Source organism: Mercenaria mercenaria, chromosome 5, assembly GCF_021730395.1.
Source record: "Mercenaria mercenaria strain notata chromosome 5, MADL_Memer_1, whole genome shotgun sequence".
NCBI classification, from domain to species: Eukaryota; Metazoa; Mollusca; class Bivalvia; order Venerida; family Veneridae; genus Mercenaria; species Mercenaria mercenaria.
The window spans coordinates 68,139,889-68,146,243 of record NC_069365.1 but is presented as its reverse complement, the minus strand read 5'-3'; the positions used below and the strand labels follow the sequence as shown (position 1 = coordinate 68,146,243).

Genomic DNA, 6,355 nt, shown 5'->3' with positions numbered 1-6,355 from the left:
ACCGAAAAGGCAGGTATACAATATTCAGTGAAACATTTTTAATTTAAACTAAGATAAAATATAGAATAAAAAAGGTTATTTAACATTGTACGTACAAACGAGATATATTTGGACGAGTACCCAGCTGAGAAAACCCTATTTGGGCGAGCCGCTAGGGGAGTCCAATAGGTTTTCTCAGCTGGGTACGAGTGATAGTAGTCACGATATCTTAGGTGCAAACCAGGGTATCTTAGGGTGCAAACCAGGAGTTTGCATAAAACAATGGGAAAAGTTAAAAATTTTGAAAATGATTTAGACATCGCTATGTAAAACAAATTAAAGAAATGCTTGAACTTATCCTCACATTGTTAGTAAAAAATTTCACTAACAAACAAAACATATTATTTTGGCTTTTGTGCCCCCGGGCATATAACGATTGAACTGTCAATTCATCCAAACTTGATTTTACTGCTCACATAAATGACCCAATTTAGTGCATACTCGCACCCAATAATCCTTGTGGCAAGACCTACAAACTGCTCTATATATAAATGACCTTGACCCTTACCTTCAACCTCATGAAAATATATGACCGTCACCAAACTTATTAAGGTCTTAAGTCAAGACCTTAAGAAACAATATTTCATGGTCCTACAGCACACATTAATGACCAGATTTAGTTCATACTCACACTCAACAATCCTTTTGGTAAGACCTACAAACTGAACTATATATAAATGGCCTTGACCCTCATATGACCTCCACCTTTAAACTTGAAACCTTAATAAACAACATTTTTGGTCCTACAGTAGGCATAAATGACCCAATTCAATTCATATTCACACTCAACAAATCCTGTGGCAAGACCTACAAACTGACCTATATACAGATCACCTTGACCTTGATATGATCTTCACCATTAAACTCAAAACCAAAAAAAAACAGTCTATTGGTCGTACACCTGGGGAATGATTTGCTTTTGAAAAACCATTTCCATTTCTTTAAAATTTTTTTCTTTATGCATTCACATTTTGAATTAAAAGGGAAAAACATATAAATTGGAATTTCAGATCTTGTGGATGCAAGGAGGGCGGGGAAACAGCGTTATATGGGGAAAAATGATAGAGTGTTCATCTTATGAAGTAACTGTATGTGTTCATGATCCCCGAATTTAAATTTCCTACGTGTGTTAAGACAATTGCTGAAAGTGGGGAGGTTTAAACATCGAAAAGGACACAAATTACCAGCCAACGAAAATAGACCAAAGAGTTTCTTTTACACTTTTTTTGTAATGAAGGACAGTAACATCCTTTAAAGAAACCCGGGGGTTCAAATACATCTACAAGGACGCAACAATTTTCTTTTTTATCAAACAAAGTTTTTATAGAGAAACTCTTTTAGAGGTGAACAGCTCTATTTAAAAGTTTTAAAAACCACAAAAGGGGCCCAAAAAATTAAAAAATTTTGTTTGCTGCCCCTACCCACCCCTTAAATTTCAAAAAATTTTTATTGGGGCAATGCGGGCAAATTTTTTTTTTAAAGTTTTCATAGGAAAAGCCGAATATATTTCAAGTAAGCAAAATAAAAAAAAAGAAAGTTTAAATTGTATTATTTAATTTTAAACCTTTTATACAAAAAATTATACAGATTTTTCTTATTAGTCGACATTTGAAAATATCACTACTACCACCCTGCGTCGCGGCGGCGTCACACCTTGGTTTAAATTTTTGCATGCAAATAATACGCATATTTAAAGGGAAATAGATTTGAAACTTATTATTCTTTTTCGGGGCAATTACCCACCTCTCTGGGTAAACCCCTAACCTGACAGTATTTTTACAAATTATGCCCCCCTTTGGGCTTGAAATTTTGGTAAAGTTTACATCAAGTTACTTCTCCCCAAAAATAAAGCAGATATTGAATTGGAAATTCACATGTTCTTCGGGATTAAAAAACTATTTAAGCACCAAGTCCCCAACTCTCCTTCATTTTGGCCAAATTATGCCTCTTTTGGGACAGAAAAACTGGTTAAAAATTTTTGGCAAATGCCCCAATATTTCCTAGGATTGCGTCAATATGTTGGCCTACGTCAGTGGGGAAAATCAATAGTAGTGTCTGACCCAACGTGCTGACGACAGATCGTGAAATTATGTTGCAAATGTAGACTACTTAATTACTGCACAAAAATAGCTTTGAAAATGAAGTATACCAATGTGGGATATTCAACTACTGAGATATTTTCCCTTTTTAATACGGTCTCCCGTAGTCTATTCAACTTCTTGCACATTTTCCTCTTAAGTTTCTGGTGTTCCGCATCGGCAGCCGCCATCATAAATATTGAAACTATAATTTGTTATAGACGAAATTGCTTTAGGCTGAACACCACTAAATCCGGCTGTTTTTTATTTTGGAGGCAGTAAACAGTTTTCTGAGCTTCTCGGCTTAGAGTCGCCTACCTAACTTTCAAAACCTCACACAAAAGTCTGTAACCACACACCTGAAATAAAGATATTGCAACATTAACACCACTGTATGTCTATCGTTACAAACCATCTACAATACATCTCTAATATCTAGTTTTCTGTTTACAAGACCTGAATTTTGTGCTCTCCCGGTCGCGGAAACTGATGACGAAAAAAGCTAAATTTGCCGATTTTTAAATCGCTGCAGAAAATTCCCTGAACACGATAGCCCCAACTGCTACACTGTTCCATACTCCAGTAACACTGTAAAATCTGAAAATAAGCTCAAATATATGTGCCATCCGTACCGTTGTTTCACTGTTCCAGTTTTCCTCAGGCCCCTGCTAAAATGACAACCCCACTTTAAGCTAGCTCAGAGGAAGCATGTATACGCTCCTGCAAGTCATTACGTCATACTATCAAGATCAAGGCTACTCAACTGATTTTTTTTAAATAAGTGAAACTCAATTCTAGCCGCTGAAACTTCAATTCTAGCAATTATTATTATTTAGAAGTTCAAATATGCACTTCATTCCGTAAATTGCCTCTTATTTGTAAATTTCACCCCGGCCAATTCGACACTAACAGCTCAAAACTGTTTACTGCCTCCTTAAGGGAGACAAAAGTGATCCCAATAGTATGACATTTGCTGTTTATTTTGTAATTTAATCAATTCAGACCAAAAGAAACCCAATTTCATACATATCCAACATATGCTGTTGAAAATTTTGACAACTGAAACACATCATGTATGCAGAAATTCTACCAGGAACGCGTACCGAAATTAACTAGTAACATTACAGCTTCATTTAGGGCCCATTGCATACAAAAATGAGGTCTCAACCATGTTTTTAGTATCTAGATATGTTCAGCTGCCAAGCTGGCTGAGTATTATAGCAATTTTAACTCACTGGTACTGTGCTGGGCCTGTTCCAGGAAGCTACAAGCACATGCATGAGCACCATACGTCACCGTCTTAACGTTTCACGAAACACCATTACATGCTAATTTGTCTATTCCTAGACACTAAATGGTGTCTATTTGAAGATAATTATCTGCACTGTGATATTTAGCTATGATGTACATGACTTTCAACCCGTAGAACTGACTGCATCAGACCACGAGTCCATGTTAAGACCTCAATTTGATAATGATCACTTTTCGTGAGTGATGAAATATGAGAAAAACGTTATTTTTGAGACAAACCTTTCAAAACCTATCTATTTTAGGGAAAAAAGATGTCTATTCTCTAAACTTTGTGTGCTGTGACTGGCGTCTATGTTATATGCAATATATACATAACTTCTAAACTCAAACGAACAACGAAACACTGATTCAGAGGACATACTGCCGAAAGTACCCCCGAGGTCTGTTCCACAGTCCGAGCCGCTATTTTGCTGTTAAAAAGCTTACTGAATTAATAGAAATCAATGAATTTGCATTTAAATGCCTTATTTGACGACTTTAATGTCACAGTAAGCATATGTCTAAGTAAAATGGTGCCAGAACAGATATATCTTTCAATATATCGGCTCGGAAAACACTGTAAAACTGACTTTCATGTCTGAATCGCGGTTGTCTCCCCTTAGTTATTGCTCTTAAAAACTCCCATTTTGCTTCAAAATTAATTTTAAAACTCATATTCCTTCACAAATCATACTGAAAAACCTCTAAGACATCAAATAAATGCACATGGAAGAACTTACAAATTTTCAAGATTTGCTCTTAAGGAGGCAGTAAACAGTTTTCTGAGCTTCTCGGCTTAGAGTCGCCTACCTAACTTTCAAAACCTCACACAAAAGTCTGTAACCACACACCTGAAATAAAGATATTGCAACATTAACACCACTGTATGTCTATCGTTACAAACCATCTACAATACATCTCTAATATCTAGTTTTCTGTTTACAAGACCTGAATTTTGTGCTCTCCCGGTCGCGGAAACTGATGACGAAAAAAGCTAAATTTGCCGATTTTTAAATCGCTGCAGAAAATTCCCTGAACACGATAGCCCCAACTGCTACACTGTTCCATACTCCAGTAACACTGTAAAATCTGAAAATAAGCTCAAATATATGTGCCATCCGTACCGTTGTTTCACTGTTCCAGTTTTCCTCAGGCCCCTGCTAAAATGACAACCCCACTTTAAGCTAGCTCAGAGGAAGCATGTATACGCTCCTGCAAGTCATTACGTCATACTATCAAGATCAGGGCTACTCAACTGATTTTTTTTAAATAAGTGAAACTCAATTCTAGCCGCTGAAACTTCAATTCTAGCAATTATTATTATTTAGAAGTTCAAATATGCCCTTCATTCCGTAAATTGCCTCTTATTTGTAAATTTCACCCCGGCCAATTCGACACTAACAGCTCAAAACTGTTTACTGCCTCCTTTATATAAAAAAAACCACTGTCTGTTTTATATTTTCTAGCATATGATATTTTCAGAGACTTATTTTCCCATAAAGAACTATATCGCTTCTATAGAAAAACAAAAGAAAAAGTGGTGTTGACTTTTATACAAGAAAACTACAGTTCATTAAAGACTACTATAGAAAAAAGAAAGAGTGGTTGTTTTTTCCATGCGTGCGATAGAAACATGCCAATTTTGATAGAAAGCTACACATACATACTGAAACCCTGCCCTGTAGTGTAAAAGAAAACAAGATACTATTGAGAAAGGGCACGAGGAAAAGAAGAAAGATTAGGATTATTTATACTTGGACTCCTTGCTACTCGACCATGCAGTGTAGACTTAAGAAGTCTGCATAGCTATACCAACCTAACTCCTAACTTACCCGTAAAAGATTGTACAAAAATCTAGTAGGAGTAACCACATTCCGATAATGTAGTATCCACAAGACTAAACCCAGTAGCAGTGTATGTATGGATGTATTTATGATTGACATTTACAAAATATACATCGCTAAAATAAAACAATCAGAAAACAAGTGTACGACAAACATGTGAAGGAACAGATTATGGTCAAAACGTACCCAAACCAAAATGTACCCACATGGTAAAGTCAAAATGTACCCAAAAAGACCAAAATGTATCCACATTGTTTGCTCAAAAAGTACCCAAAACAGCCAAATTGTACCCACTTTAAAATAGCAAATGTACCCAGTTATTTCAAGTAATATTTATAAGATTTTGAATGAAAGGTTTTAACTCAATGTTACCGAGTTTTAACACAATCATTGATTAATTTTCACACCTTCAGCAACTGAGCAGAGTACTTTCACACCTGACAACAAGTTGATAAAAAAGTAATTGCTGTGAAAGTCATTAATCCTTTCGTTCAAACTGTTAATGGAGTGACATTAATTTATTTATCAAGATGACTTTCTTTAAGTTTTTAAGATCCTCAGTCAGTTGTGCTGTACTTTAATTACTAAATTCAAAAATCAATAACACAAGTCCGTTTTAAACTTTTTTATTCTCTCCTAATCTTGTTTAATAAATATGCAAGTGCAGCTATTATTTTATCAGAATTTTGGTCCACATCTTTGTGGAAATGAATATGTTGAAAATTTTAACCTAAACTGTTGGCGAGTAGCTTTAAATGTATTATTTTGATAATTATCTATAAGTAAATGATCAATATTACCAGGGTATATTTTGATTATGGTAAAAAAAACATGGTTACATTTTGACTTCTAATAAAAGAACATGGGTACATTTCGACTTTCACAAGTGGGTACATTTTTACTTCTTGTAGGTACATTTTTACTTTTTTATTTTTGGGTACATTTTGGTTTGGATACGTTTTGACCTGCACCCGAAGGAACACAGTTTCACATTTAAACCTAGCTGCTGAGTGTTTTAAACCGGTTAATGGTGCACATCAAACTTAAATACTATATTATTCCATAGGACTATAAAGTCCTCAGTTGTAAGAGATTTTGCAATAG

The 6,355-nt window shown here is 35.2% G+C and overlaps 1 long non-coding RNA gene across 3 annotated transcripts; it reads right to left on the bottom strand.

Annotated features, from left to right (window-relative positions):
- Positions 1-2,399: 2,399 nt before the first annotated feature.
- Positions 2,400-4,836, bottom strand: LOC128557112 (uncharacterized). 3 transcript variants are annotated; one of them, XR_008371041.1, is made up of 3 exons: positions 4,810-4,836; positions 4,148-4,258; positions 2,400-2,476 (listed from the first exon to the last, which is right to left on the bottom strand). It is a non-coding gene; the product is annotated as an uncharacterized LOC128557112 (long non-coding RNA). The 3 variants fall into 3 exon arrangements; XR_008371040.1 differs by lacking the exon at positions 4,810-4,836 and adding an exon at positions 4,532-4,769; XR_008371039.1 differs by lacking the exon at positions 4,810-4,836 and having other exon boundaries at positions 4,148-4,525.
- Between the last annotated feature and the right edge of the window lie 1,519 nt (positions 4,837-6,355).